The sequence below is a fragment of the Borostomias antarcticus genome, assembly GCF_949987555.1.
Source record: "Borostomias antarcticus genome assembly, chromosome: 1".
Classification (NCBI taxonomy): domain Eukaryota; kingdom Metazoa; phylum Chordata; class Actinopteri; order Stomiiformes; family Stomiidae; genus Borostomias; species Borostomias antarcticus.
In genome coordinates this window covers 14,337,838-14,351,805 of record NC_140234.1, presented here as the reverse complement: position 1 = coordinate 14,351,805, position 13,968 = coordinate 14,337,838, and the positions used below count along the sequence as shown (strand labels likewise).

General features: G+C 43.6%; 1 long non-coding RNA gene across 1 annotated transcript; it reads left to right on the top strand.

Annotated features, from left to right (window-relative positions):
- Positions 1 to 12,955: 12,955 nt before the first annotated feature.
- On the top strand, positions 12,956 to 13,766 carry LOC311312389. Its single transcript, XR_014630569.1, has 5 exons — positions 12,956 to 13,016; positions 13,099 to 13,179; positions 13,275 to 13,337; positions 13,425 to 13,496; positions 13,608 to 13,766. It is a non-coding gene; the product is annotated as an uncharacterized lncRNA (long non-coding RNA).
- The last annotated feature ends 202 nt before the right edge of the window (positions 13,767 to 13,968 follow it).

Below are 13,968 nucleotides of genomic sequence, written 5' to 3'. Positions count from 1 at the left end.
TTTCAGATGTGCTGTGACTCAAATGGGGTCACCATTATCCGGCCTATACAGGTAACAACACTGCGCGACCTCATGTTTATAGAACATATGACAAGTTGGACATATTCCTGGAACATTGAAAATAATGATCAGATGTCACTCCAACGTTCTAAGCTGTTCTCAAAAATTAACTCCTGTTATTCATATGACACCCCTCTCACACCACAGACTTCATTACACTGCACTGCAAATGTATCCCCACTACAACAAGATCATGATTTTGAGAAAGTCTGGTTACAACCACAAAGTAGTGAGGTTCTTGAATGTGCTATGCTGTATGTAGATCCTGACCATGCAGCTCTCTCTGTGTGTCTGACAGAGACACAGAAACAGCTGTATGATGAAAAACAAGGTGTCCCACACATTTCACTGGGTGTCTCTGAGTTTGTTACCAAGGAGGAGACAGGCATGTGGCTGCAGACGGCAATGGAAGTTACTGACTGGGTTGGAGATCCACACCAAGTAAGATACTCTCCAACAACAGGGGTAAGCTGCTTCCCTTTTAGATGGCTGACACCTGTGGTACGTGGAATGGAGGGTCAACGCCTCAACCCCACGTTTGTCCAAATTCCTTCTGACAACATAGAAAGTCCATCTGTGTTGCAGGGGGTGCCCGACTCATTGTGGGCCAGAGATAAGTTTGATATAGGCAGGATTAAGAATGTCAACCCAGTAGTCGTCAGCCCAAAGGGAACATTCCGTCCAAGACGTGCCCAGTATCCTCTGAGTACAGAGGCAGAGGAGGGGATTGCTAAGGTTCACGCCTCTTTATTAGAAAGAGGTGCTATTGTTGAGATTGACAGCTCACCTTGCAACACCCCTATTCTGCCTGTGAGGAAGGCTTCAGGTGAATGGAGATTTGTTCAAGATTTGAGAATTGTTAATGAAGCTGTCCATGCTAGAACAGCCCTTGTTCCGAACCCTGTTACCATTCTGTCATCCATACCTGCCACAGCTACACATTTTAGTGTTATTGATTTGAGTAATGCGTTTTTCTCTATCCCTGTTCACCCTGACTCCAGAGAGTGGTTCGCGTTCACCTTTCAAGGACGGAGTTATACCTGGTGTGTAATGCCTCAAGGATATGTGGACTCTCCAACCATCTTTAATGTCGAGTTGGCACGGAACCTAGAAGGGTTCATCCCGCCAAAAGGCAGCACTCTCATTCAATACATGGATGACCTTCTTCTTGCCAGTAGAAACAAGGAGTCATGTATTGAGGATACAAGAGCGCTGTTGTTTTTCCTTGCAGAAAATGGCCACAAGGTGTCTAGAAGCAAGATCCAGTTAGTATGTGAGCAGGTCAGATACCTTGGTCACTTAATAACAAAAGATGGCAAGACACTGGGGACTGACCGTGTTAAAGTAATTCTTACACTTCCCCTGCCCACAACCAAAAAACAGATGATGTCACTGCTTGGGACTGTAGGTTACTGCCGAGCTTGGATTCCTGACTTTGCAGAGATAACACAGCTGCTATCTGATTTAGCTCATGGACAGAATTTAGCTCCCTCAGACAAAATCACATGGACTGACGAAGCCAGACTGGCTTTAACGACACTTAAACAAAGACTGTCCAAAGGCACCCTGTCTAGGTATTCCTGACTATGACAAGACTTTCCACCTGTTCACGAACGAGAGGGAAGGTTACATGGCAGCAGTATTAGCACAGAAGCATGGAGATAGGTACAGACCGGTAGCCTATTACTCCAAAAGACTTGACTCTGTTGTTAGAGGACTCGTGTCCTGCTTGAGATCAGTGGCAGCTACTACTGAGGCTGTATTGAGTTCTGTAGACCTAGTAGCACTGCGGCCGCTGGTAGTCCATGTACCGCATGCCGTGTCTGCTCTTCTTTTACAGGCAAAGACATCGCACCTGCACCCAGCAAGATTGTTGCATTACCAGAATGTACTGTTGACTATGTCTAATCTTACACTTCAAAGATGCACTATACTCAACCCAGCAACTCTGCTTCCGACTCCAGAAGACGGGGAACCGCATGACTGTGTAGCTATAGTAGAGGAGGTCAATAAGCCACGCTCAGACCTCACTGATGTTCCTCTCTCTAACCCTGATTTTGAGCTTTTTGTGGACGGATCAGCCCAGCGGTCGACAACAGGTCAACCACTTGTCGCATATGCAGTCACAACATTAGATGGAGTTTTAGAATCAGCAAAACTCCCACAACACCTTTCAGCGCAAGCAGCTGAATTGTTCGCTCTGACCAGAGCTTGTATAATAGCAAGTGGAAAGTCTGCAACCATTTACACAGACAGTAGTTATGCTTTTGGAGTTGTGCATGACTTCGGCTCCCTTTGGCAAAACCGTGGGTTCCTCACGTCAACTGGTAAACCTATTGCACACCATGTGTTGATCAACAACCTTCTAGAAGCTATGCTTTTACCATCTAGCCTAGCAGTGTGTAAATGCCAAGCTCATGTTAAAAGCTCTGATCCTGTCTCTGTCGGTAACTCGACTGCTGACCTCGCTGCAAAAGCTGCGGCCGTCTCTGCTTCCTCCCCTGTGCTTTCTATGCTCTCTGTACCATCCACAGACCCTGACAAGACTCCTCCACTGTCCCTGGCAGACATTTCTGACCTACAAGCATCTGCTCCACCTGCGGAGAAAAAGAAATGGAGGAATAAGTGCACATTCCACCACCAAACTAACCTGTATCTAGGGCCTAATGACAAACCTGTACTACCTCGTTCATGTTTTCATTATGCTTTCAAACTAGCCCACGGGCCAGATCATGTTTCAAAAACAGGGGTGGCGGAGGATGTTAACAGGTATTGGTATGCACCAGGTTTCACGGTTTTTGCAGAACAAAACTGTGCCAAATGCATCATATGCATGCAAAACAATGTTGGAAAAGGGATAAAAATGGAACTATCAGCACATCCTCGGCCAAGTGGGCCATGGGAACATGTTATGATGGATTTTATTGAACTCTCTCCATGCCAGGGGTACAAATATTGCCTAGTGTTAACTGATGTTTTCTCCAAATGGACTGAGGTATTTCCTTGCAGGCATGCCAAAGCGTTGTCAGTGGCAAAGAGTCTCCTGAGAGAGATCATTCCAAGATGGGGCCTGCCAACCAAACTCTCTTCAGATCGAGGGAGCCATTTTGTAAATAGTGTCATTCAGGAAATCTGCAATAGCCTACAGATTGACCTTAGAACGCATTGTAGCTATCATCCAGCAAGTGCTGGAATAGTGGAGAGAGCTAATCAAACTCTGAAAGTAAAGCTCACCAAGCTGATGGCAGAGACAGGTCTGTCATGGATGAAAGTTCTACCTCTGGCACTCATGTACATGAGAGGGAGACCGCACCAGACCACAGGGCTGGCTCCATATGAAGTCCTTACTGGTCGACCTATGAAAATGACTAACACACCGTTTCCCCAAAATAAGATTAGTCTCATGTCATGTGAAGATGATATGATACAATATTGTCTTGCACTAAATAACATTCTAAAAAATGTCTTCAACAGAGTGAGGACCGCCATTCCTGAGGCTAAGGAGGGTTTCCTGCATCACATCTCTCCTGGGGATTGGGTCCTGGTCCGCGACCACAGACGAAAGAGCTGGAACTCGCCGAGGTGGCTCGGGCCGTACCAGGTTCTACTCACCACGCAGACAGCGGTCAAAGTAGCTGAGAGGACTTCGTGGATCCATGCAAGCCATTGCCGACGGGTCAAAGCAGCAGACGACGGTCCACCAGGGGATCGCCAACACCAGGAGATCAAGGATGCAGCTGAACCAGAGGGCTCAGAGGCCAAAACCATGGGCCATCACACTGTCCTCTCCTCTGACGAGGAATCGGAGGAAAAATGACCTTGCTGGTCACCTCCTTCTCATGGTCGTTATAATGGCAACATGGAGAACCTCCACAGCCATGACCTCACAAGATGCACCACACACGCACACACACCTGCACACACTGCAACTACCATTGAACATAACTGATTCAAACAATGCGACATTGAAGTTACGATCCAGAAGAGAAGACGCCTTGCATTCCCCAGTGACATTCTATTGCCCAAAAGAGAAGTGTCACCTAAATGACTGTTGGATATACACTGTGAACAAGAATGGCTGGACTCTGTTACACAATCTACAGATGTCAAAATCCAAGACGATGAGAAGTTCCTTGGATCTACCCTGGTGACTCTGACCAATGCTGATTGGAGAATGCCATATTGGTGTGTTTTAAGCAGAGATGTGATTAATGTAGCTCGAAGCAGAAACTATGGTGCTGATATTTGCAAACCTGTCCCAGATTATCCCTCTACTATGGTAGTTAATTGTAACCAGTATTTAACCAGGTCATCCAACTCAGATCGGAAGACCCATCCTAACACTGCTATAAGTATGGTACGGGAATTTGCATCAAAAATGGATTATGATGATTGTTGGATTTGTCAACAGGTCCCCTCTAGTACAACATCACCTATCCTATATCCTATTCCCTTAACAAAGGCTGAGTGGTTACAATATGACTGGCAAGGGTTAGCAACCCATACATTCTCCACTAGGGAACAAGTCTCATCTTGTCAATTTCATGCAGGAGTAGATAGATTAATTAATTCCTACGACGGTATAGAGAATAGCATTTTAACAGAGTTAACTATGCAGGTAAATCAACACCAGAAACCAACAGAATTTACTCGACTAGAACTAGCTAGAGTTATACATTTTTCCAGAGTACCTGGACCCCAGTTAATTCATAATATTCAAGCTGTCTTCACACAGATATATACAGTTCCTTTAACTGCACAGTTAGTGTGTACTGGCTTATCCACAACTGTAGAATGGAGAAATTCAATTGTATTTTCCGGATTAAAATGTCAGATTATTGATTGTTTTGTCCAGTCTCAGAGAAAACTATTCAACCAAACTAATCTTAGAGTTCAAACAAACACTGATCAATTCAAAATCGTCCCTCTCCAGAAGGTAACAGGTTGTATTGACGTTTTTAGGAAGAACTTAGACTCAGCCATTACTGATTTAGGAACCAGCTCTTGTATAGACCCAGTTTTTGAGTATCTGTATCGAGGCAAGGAAATAGAACTCCCTGAAGGCATTTTCCTAGTCTGTGGAAACACTGCATACTCTAAACTACCTGAAGATAGTATGGGACGTTGTTATTTAGCTCATTTAATTCCTATGATCAGGAAAGTTACTCAGGAAGAGATGAAAGTACTCCACAAACAAACTACTATTAGACATCGTAGGAATCTCGCAATTTTCAATGCGGCACTAGGAATAATGATTCCTAGTTATGGTTTTCTTCAGAATAATGCTGAAATACAAATTTTATCGTATGTCCTACAAGAACACATAAATGCATCTGATAGAGTTATTTCTGCCCTTGGCCAAGAGGTAAATGAAATAAAGAAAGTTGTTCTCCAGAATAGGTTCGCATTAGATACAATCCTAGCCTCTCAAGGAGGTACATGTGCAATCGTAGGGAGTGAATGCTGTTCGTACATTTCTGACCCAAACGTCACACTAGCTGAATTTCATGAAGCAAACAAAAGAGGACTTGAGACCTTAAACAAATTACATACCTGGGATATTTGGGGACAGGTTGATAATGCATTTTCAGGTTTTGGAAATATTTTTAGGACTATTATTATTGTTCTGGTGTGTATTATTTTTGGGTTCATTATCATTTCAGTGATTATCAAATGTGCTACAAAGTGTTTAGTGGATATTCCAGCTCAAGCACTAATGGTCCAGACTTCAGTACCGAGCGGAGAAGTAGATGACCCCTTTGAAAATTATCTCGATGAAATGCATAATATCTATCTACAAGACTTATAATGTTTTGAAACATGAGCTGATAGATGATTTTGAAGTTTTACTTCTTTGGTTTTTTTTTTTTTTCCTCTAAATTGACCAAGGGGTTTTTGCCCTTCTTACACTGGTAACCATTTATCTTTTTGCCTTATTCAAAATTTAAATCAAGGGTTTTTGGTGAATGGTTGTCCACTCTTAGACTATACATGTTTTTTTTACCTTGTTTCCTGTCAAATCTCTGAAACAAGGAGTTTTAAAGCGTAATTTGCATTTTTGTTCTTGCTCCACCTAGTGGAGAGATTACTTCCTTTCCACATGTATAGCATAGAGTTTTTGAAATTTGTGTTTATAATTGATTTTTTAATTTTTTTAATTTTTTTATTATGCTTATTTTATATCTGATGTATATATTTTATGTGGCTGTTCAGCCACAGATGAGGGAGTTGTCATGGAATTTAACACACAGTCTCAAGACTATTCAGATTCATATCTTTTCTTTCCCCTGCAACCTCTAGTTTCAATCTCCCTGTTGTAATTGTAAACACCTCAACTCTCCCTTTTGTAAATGTAAACACCTCCTATACCTCGCTCTTCCTCCTCTCTTTGTTTAAGTCAGAAAGGCCACACCTTATGTCCTTCCGCCCTAGCTCAGACCTTTTGTTTCCTTTGTCTATATTCAAAGTGATATTCAAAGTGAGTTTCATCCCACATTCATTTCTACCACTGTGTGATATCCGTCACCTCACGATGACGTGTAGACAACTCAGCCAATCAAATCCACATCCTTGCTTTGGGCAGATATAAGGAGGATCCAGCGAGCTCATGATTTACTTCTCCTGATAGAATCACTCTGTGTTTTTACTATTGAGGTCCGTTTGCAATCGTATTGTTTTCTTAATAAACCTGACTGAACATATTTTTGAGCGAACCCAGGCTTTGGCAAATACTTTCATTTTTATTCAACTACATACTGCTGTGGTGTTGTGGTGTCTACCTGTTTCATGTCTTAATTTAGTTTCCCTTCAAATGCCAGAAGCCAAAGCCAACACCATAAAGTTTCCTGCTAATCCATTTACTGCTAATCCCTTTAGGTTTTTAGTAAACTCTGTGATTGGCTTTTTTTAGATTGAATACCATTTTACTCATCTTGCAGATTTTCCGAGCTCAACCCCTGTGAGCGAAAACCACATGAGCCCAGGCCTCATGTATAGCACCCCAGCCAGACCAGGTAAGAGTGGCATGTACTGCTGTGGTGTTGTGATGTCTACCTGTTAATGTCTTAATTTATTTTCCTTCAAATGCCAGAAGCCCAAGCATGCCAACACCATAAAGTTTCCTGCTAATCCCTTTCCTTTATCCCTTTTGGTTTTCAGTTAGGTCTGTGATGCTGTCGCCCAAGAAAACTGCTCCAGCACCATTGACTCCATGTACCCCTCTACCCAGTCGATGCTGCTCTGCAGATGCTGGTATGGAACTACTTCATGTTGCATGCAGGGATATATTTTGAGTTTCATTTAGTTTTATGTCAATGTACTTATAGCCAACATCTGTGTTTATCTAAATTTCCAGAGGTCTGTACATCAGCAGTTCTCGGACTTGCGGGAGCAACTCCGTGAGCTTGCGCAGAGTGTGAGGGAACTGGCCCAGAGCATGCGGCCTGGGGAGTCCGGAGGTGCCCAGGGAGAAGTGCCGGATGCACTGGACCCTGCCCAAACGGAGGAGGAGCTGCAGGTCTTTTAGGCCACGTTGAAGGACCGGGAACATCAGAGGAAGATGGTGAGTGTCTGCAGGGCAGAACTTTGTCTTATTTTTGCAGGGAAGGGTACAGTAAATGACTGTCTTTGTTTTGCACACACAATACCTAGGTGCCATTGGTGGCAGAGACCTGGCGGACACAGTCCGGTGGGTGCTGTCAGCTGTTGCCACACATGCGGTCTGGAGCGCCTACAGTGTGCACGGGAAGAAGGGGAAGAAGCCACTGAAGAGTATGACACTCTTCAATGTTCTAACACGTAAGAAATGGTTCATATTTTTAATATTTTTTAATACATCGTCTTTGTTCCATGACCGATGTGAATTGAAACCATTACCTTTCTTGATAACTTAAAGGTGCAGTTATGGTCTCCATGCCGAAGGCTACGATGGTGGAGGTGGCCGCCCAGCTGCAGGAGACATTAAAACATGCCCCTGCTAAATGCAGAAGGGTAAGTGATGTCGTTTTTTTTTGGTTGCTACCAAGTGACACTGCATGGTTCCAAAGATTGTGTACCACTTTTTTGTGCATGTATGTGCGTTGTGTATTTACGGCCATTTCATTATGTCTTTAGGTATCTGCAGAAGTCCGCCTGAGCACAGCCCATCCAAGAACAGTCCATCTGAGCACTCCCCAGCATTCTGATGAGGAAGACTTCCCTTCCTAGCTGCCCCCCAGCCCATCTGACGCCCACCCGCAGCCCATCTGAGCAAAGCCCCCCCCCCCAGCCTATCTGAGCACAGCCTGTAATTTTTTTTGTAAATAACTGTTTTTTTTTTTTTTTTTTTAATCCTTTTTGTTTTTAAAACCTGTTTATCATGTTGCAGGCCAGACATTGTGTGTACTTTTTTAATAAAATAAATTGTTCTTAACTGTTAATGGTGTTGTCATAACTTTTGTACCATAATTTTGCTTGCTGCATTGATATGACATTAATAGGCTCTTTGCACAAGCTCCACTACTTCCTGACACACTACAGGCGTATTTCTTTCCTGTCCTATACTAGTGGATGGAAGTGATTGATCAGGTGTGCTGCACACCGGATTCATCGCCATTGCTATCCAATAGTATAGGACGGTAAAGAAATATTCCTGTAGAGTTTCAGGAAGTAGTGGAGCTTGTGCAAGGAGCTGATTTGTTTTGTAATGCAAATTATAAATGTAGCCAACGGAAGTGTAGACCACGTTGCAGCAACGTGGTCTACACTTCCGTTGGCTACATTTATAATTTGCATTACAAAACAATGCTGTGGTGTTGTGATGTCTACCTGTTAATGTCTTAATTTATTTTCCTTCAAATGCCAGAAGCCCAAGCATGCCAACACCATAAAGTTTCCTGCTAATCCCTTTCCTTTATCCCTTTTGGTTTTCAGTTAGGTCTGTGATGCTGTCGCCCAAGAAAACTGCTCCAGCACCATTGACTCCATGTACCCCTCTACCCAGTCGATGCTGCTCTGCAGATGCTGGTATGGAACTACTTCATGTTGCATGCAGGGATATATTTTGAGTTTCATTTAGTTTTATGTCAATGTACTTATAGCCAACATCTGTGTTTATCTAAATTTCCAGAGGTCTGTACATCAGCAGTTCTCGGACTTGCGGGAGCAACTCCGTGAGCTTGCGCAGAGTGTGAGGGAACTGGCCCAGAGCATGCGGCCTGGGGAGTCCGGAGGTGCCCAGGGAGAAGTGCCGGATGCACTGGACCCTGCCCAAACGGAGGAGGAGCTGCAGGTCTTTTAGGCCAGGTTGAAGGACCGGGAACATCAGAGGAAGATGGTGAGTGTCTGCAGGGCAGAACTTTGTCTTATTTTTGCAGGGAAGGGTACAGTAAATGACTGTCTTTGTTTTGCACACACAATACCTAGGTGCCATTGGTGGCAGAGACCTGGCGGACACAGTCCGGTGGGTGCTGTCAGCTGTTGCCACACATGCGGTCTGGAGCGCCTACAGTGTGCACGGGAAGAAGGGGAAGAAGCCACTGAAGAGTATGACACTCTTCAATGTTCTAACACGTAAGAAATGGTTCATATTTTTAATATTTTTTAATACATCGTCTTTGTTCCATGACCGATGTGAATTGAAACCATTACCTTTCTTGATAACTTAAAGGTGCAGTTATGGTCTCCATGCCGAAGGCTACGATGGTGGAGGTGGCCGCCCAGCTGCAGGAGACATTAAAACATGCCCCTGCTAAATGCAGAAGGGTAAGTGATGTCGTTTTTTTTTGGTTGCTACCAAGTGACACTGCATGGTTCCAAAGATTGTGTACCACTTTTTTGTGCATGTATGTGCGTTGTGTATTTACGGCCATTTCATTATGTCTTTAGGTATCTGCAGAAGTCCGCCTGAGCACAGCCCATCCAAGAACAGTCCATCTGAGCACTCCCCAGCATTCTGATGAGGAAGACTTCCCTTCCTAGCTGCCCCCCAGCCCATCTGACGCCCACCCGCAGCCCATCTGAGCAAAGCCCCCCCCCCAGCCTATCTGAGCACAGCCTGTAATTTTTTTTGTAAATAACTGTTTTTTTTTTTGTTTTTTTTATCCTTTTTGTTTTTAAAACCTGTTTATCATGTTGCAGGCCAGACATTGTGTGTACTTTTTTAATAAAATAAATTGTTCTTAACTGTTAATGGTGTTGTCATAACTTTTGTACCATAATTTTGCTTGCTGCATTGATATGACATTAATAGGCTCTTTGCACAAGCTCCACTACTTCCTGACACACTACAGGCGTATTTCTTTCCTGTCCTATACTAGTGGATGGAAGTGATTGATCAGGTGTGCTGCACACCGGATTCATCGCCATTGCTATCCAATAGTATAGGACGGTAAAGAAATATTCCTGTAGAGTTTCAGGAAGTAGTGGAGCTTGTGCAAGGAGCTGATTTGTTTTGTAATGCAAATTATAAATGTAGCCAACGGAAGTGTAGACCACGTTGCAGCAACGTGGTCTACACTTCCGTTGGCTACATTTATAATTTGCATTACAAAACAAATCAGTATATTCAGTATATACAGTAATATATAAACGTGTATACAACGTTGCAGCCATATACATCGAAATCATCACGGAAATCACAACGTTGTGTGCACATTGCAGGCGTTGGACCTGCACGTTGCAGCAACTTGTGTGCAGATACCGCGTTTGCGTTGCATGCACGTTTAACTTGACGTTGAGTGGACCATACAAAAGTCTAAATTGCACGTTTCTGCAACATTGCTGCAACCTGATTGTGTTAGTAGGAAAGGCTTAGAGCTAAGCCTAGAGCATATAAGTAGTAGCTCTACTCCTTTTCTGTAATGGTTACATGTAATCTAGTTATAGTATGCCTTACTGTACACTCAATTTATTCAAATTTGTACTAAAGTGATGATTATGACACTTAAGTTTAAATTCCACAAATATAACAGTATGTTTTGTTGTTCTCGTTTACAGAAGTCATCAACATGTCCCAAAAGCATAGTGTAATCTTCCCGGGGAAGGGGACTGTTTGCTTCCGGAAGGGGCCCTTGGGCTTTTTGCGGCAGGAGCCTTCAGAAGAGGCAAGACAAATTAAAAATGGCCACTCATTACAAGACAGGTCAGCGCCAGTCAAAGAAGATGTGGTCAGGGTGAATGCCAGGACTGTGGTTTTTAACAGAGGAGGGGATTACACAGACCGGAGTGAAGTGCTTGGGGAGTATATCCTCCAGTTTGGTAAATACAAGGGCAAATCCTTCAGATGGCTGTTGGAGAACGATGTGGGGTACACAGTGTACCTGATCAAGACTGTCCAGAAGGAGAGACACTGGTGTCTTTGTGGCAGAATGACACCACAAGGACAGTCTTGTCTCCTTTGAGGAGTATGCCCTCAGTTTCGAGGAGATAAGGTCTCCTCAAATTTGAAGCTGAGCGGTCCACTGCTCCACCACGGCTTTCAGAGAGGACAACCTGGTTGGCTTTGGTGTCAGAGCGAAAGACACCTGGAAAGAAGTTTGGGACAGCAGGGCTGATGGATTTGCTACCTTCATCATGCGCCAGAAGTGTGCAGCTAGAACCAAAATGCACAGGTTGCAAAAATACCTGTTAGATCAGCAGACCAAATCCCTGAACCCGCCCACTCTTCTGACTGCCACACCTCTGTCTCAATCTACAGGTATGTCAGTGTCAAACACCCTTATAAGAAAAACAGTTATCCTAATGTAATGTGCTAGTCATAGTGATGTCTGTGTTTTATTTTACAGATGATGACGAGGAGCTTGACAGGGCAATGTTAAGTATTTCTACCTCCAAATTTATCCAGGGTGAGTTAATTGAAAAATATTTTGTTACTTTTCCTGGTCACTGTGTTTTGGCAAATGATCATGATCAACAGTGAGAATGTTATTTTCATGTCCTCAGATTTACCAGGAGCTGCAGTCACAGGAGCCCCAGCTGTGTCTACAGGCCGAGGTTCATCTCCATCAGAGTGGTGGAAGAGTTCTGAGACACAGAACGCCTCCACCATGACTGAAGGCTTCTTACACTGGTTTATTGTTTTGGCCGTGTTCTGGCCTTGTTCTGATGTCCAATTTTGTTCTTGTGTTCTACTAACAAAAGCAAACGGACTGTTATGTCCAATGCATCATGAATTATCCGGAGGCTAAGGTAAGTCATATGAATTTTCTATAGGAGTTGCATTCAGCAACCCTTTTTGCATGCATTTTAGATTGAGACTAATTAAGACTACTAACATTTAGTTCACTGCATGCTATATACTGTGTGAAATGTTGTTTTGTAATGTCACTTGACTTCCCCTGCTGTGTAAGAAATATTCTTCCCTAAAACCCCCAATTTGAGGAGATGGGGACATGACAAACAGGTTAGGAAAGTGACTATTACATACATCTAGTAATATGGTGGAGAGTGACTCAGTATGTTTTCTTTTACAGTAAGGAGCAAACCCACTGCCACTCAATCAAGGCCTTCTGAAGTCATTTCCTCTTTTACAGTAAGGAGCAAACCCACTGCCACTCAATCAAGGCCTTCTGAAGTCATTTCCTCTTTTACAGTAAGGAGCAAACCCACTGCCACTCAATCAAGGCCTTCTGAAGTCATTTCCTCTTTTACAGTAAGGAGCAAACCCACTGCCACTCAATCAAGGCCTTCTGAAGTCATTTCCTCTTTTACAGTAAGGAGCAAACCCACTGCCACTCAATCAAGGCCTTCTGAAGTCATTTCCGCTGTAGCGTCTGGTCTCTCTTCCCATGGTGAATATCTCCAAATGCACATAGTTCTTCCACCCTCATTCACCACCTAATGTTGTTAATGTCTATTCATAATTTCAACAGGTCCATCTGCAAGTGTGAAGCACCCAGCTTTTGTGAAGCATCCACCCATTCCAAAACAGCTACTGGCTTTGTTTCCGCAGTCTACAGTGAGGCAGGAAGTCCCCCAAAGTATGCATTTTTATCAAGTATTTCACTGATTGCTGTCGTAGATGTATGGGTGACCCTGGTCAATGCTATGCTGATGTAACAGGTCTCAGTGGAGCTGGCAGCCAGACCACAGCTGCAGCAGCTACTGCGTCTGCAGGGAAGACAGTGCCTGCATTCCTCTCCGGTAAATAGAGAATTATAATTGTATTATTTATTTGTTGTTGCCAATACGGTAGCTGTCCTCATGAACATGTCATCTATTACATTTCCTTTCTATAGATTCGGCACAATCTGAACCTCATGCTGAAGGATGCAGCTCAGGGACTAGTACTTCTCTTACTGGTAAATATGAAATTGGTTCAAATGTGTAAGATTTCTTCCTGTTTTAATAGGGATTTTGATTCTGTAAATAATAATTTGTATTTTCAGAGCCTCTCTCCTCTCATGAGCTGTCAGCAGTGCCCAGTACACCTCTGCCATCACGTATAGAGGCAACTCAAAGTAAGTGTATTAATATTGTGTCACATGTGAGGCAGAGAAGTGTCACAATCACAAACACAGTGGTATACCTATGACTCAAAATATTGTTTATTATATTCCATCCATTACCAGGCAGTTCAAGCCACCCCAGCTGTCCTCCTCCCCAACTTCCCGGCTATGACCATGATGTGAGCCAGTGGACCTGTTCACAGCAGCAGAAGATATGGATGAAGACGGAGTTGGAATCCATGGGTCTATGGCCGGGCTCTCCTCCTGTGAGCAATCCCATGAAGATGGTGTCATTGTGGCACCTCCCTCCTCAGCCTGAGTTGATAGACAACATCTTGGATCTTCCATCACCGAAATACTTTCACCAGCACTTCATTGAACATCAGCCCAGAGAAGCTACAGGAGAGACAGCATCTATGGCACGCTTTAACAGAGGGGAGTGAGACTGTTAGTGTGCCAGTTGTTACCTTGTCTCCAGCTGTTG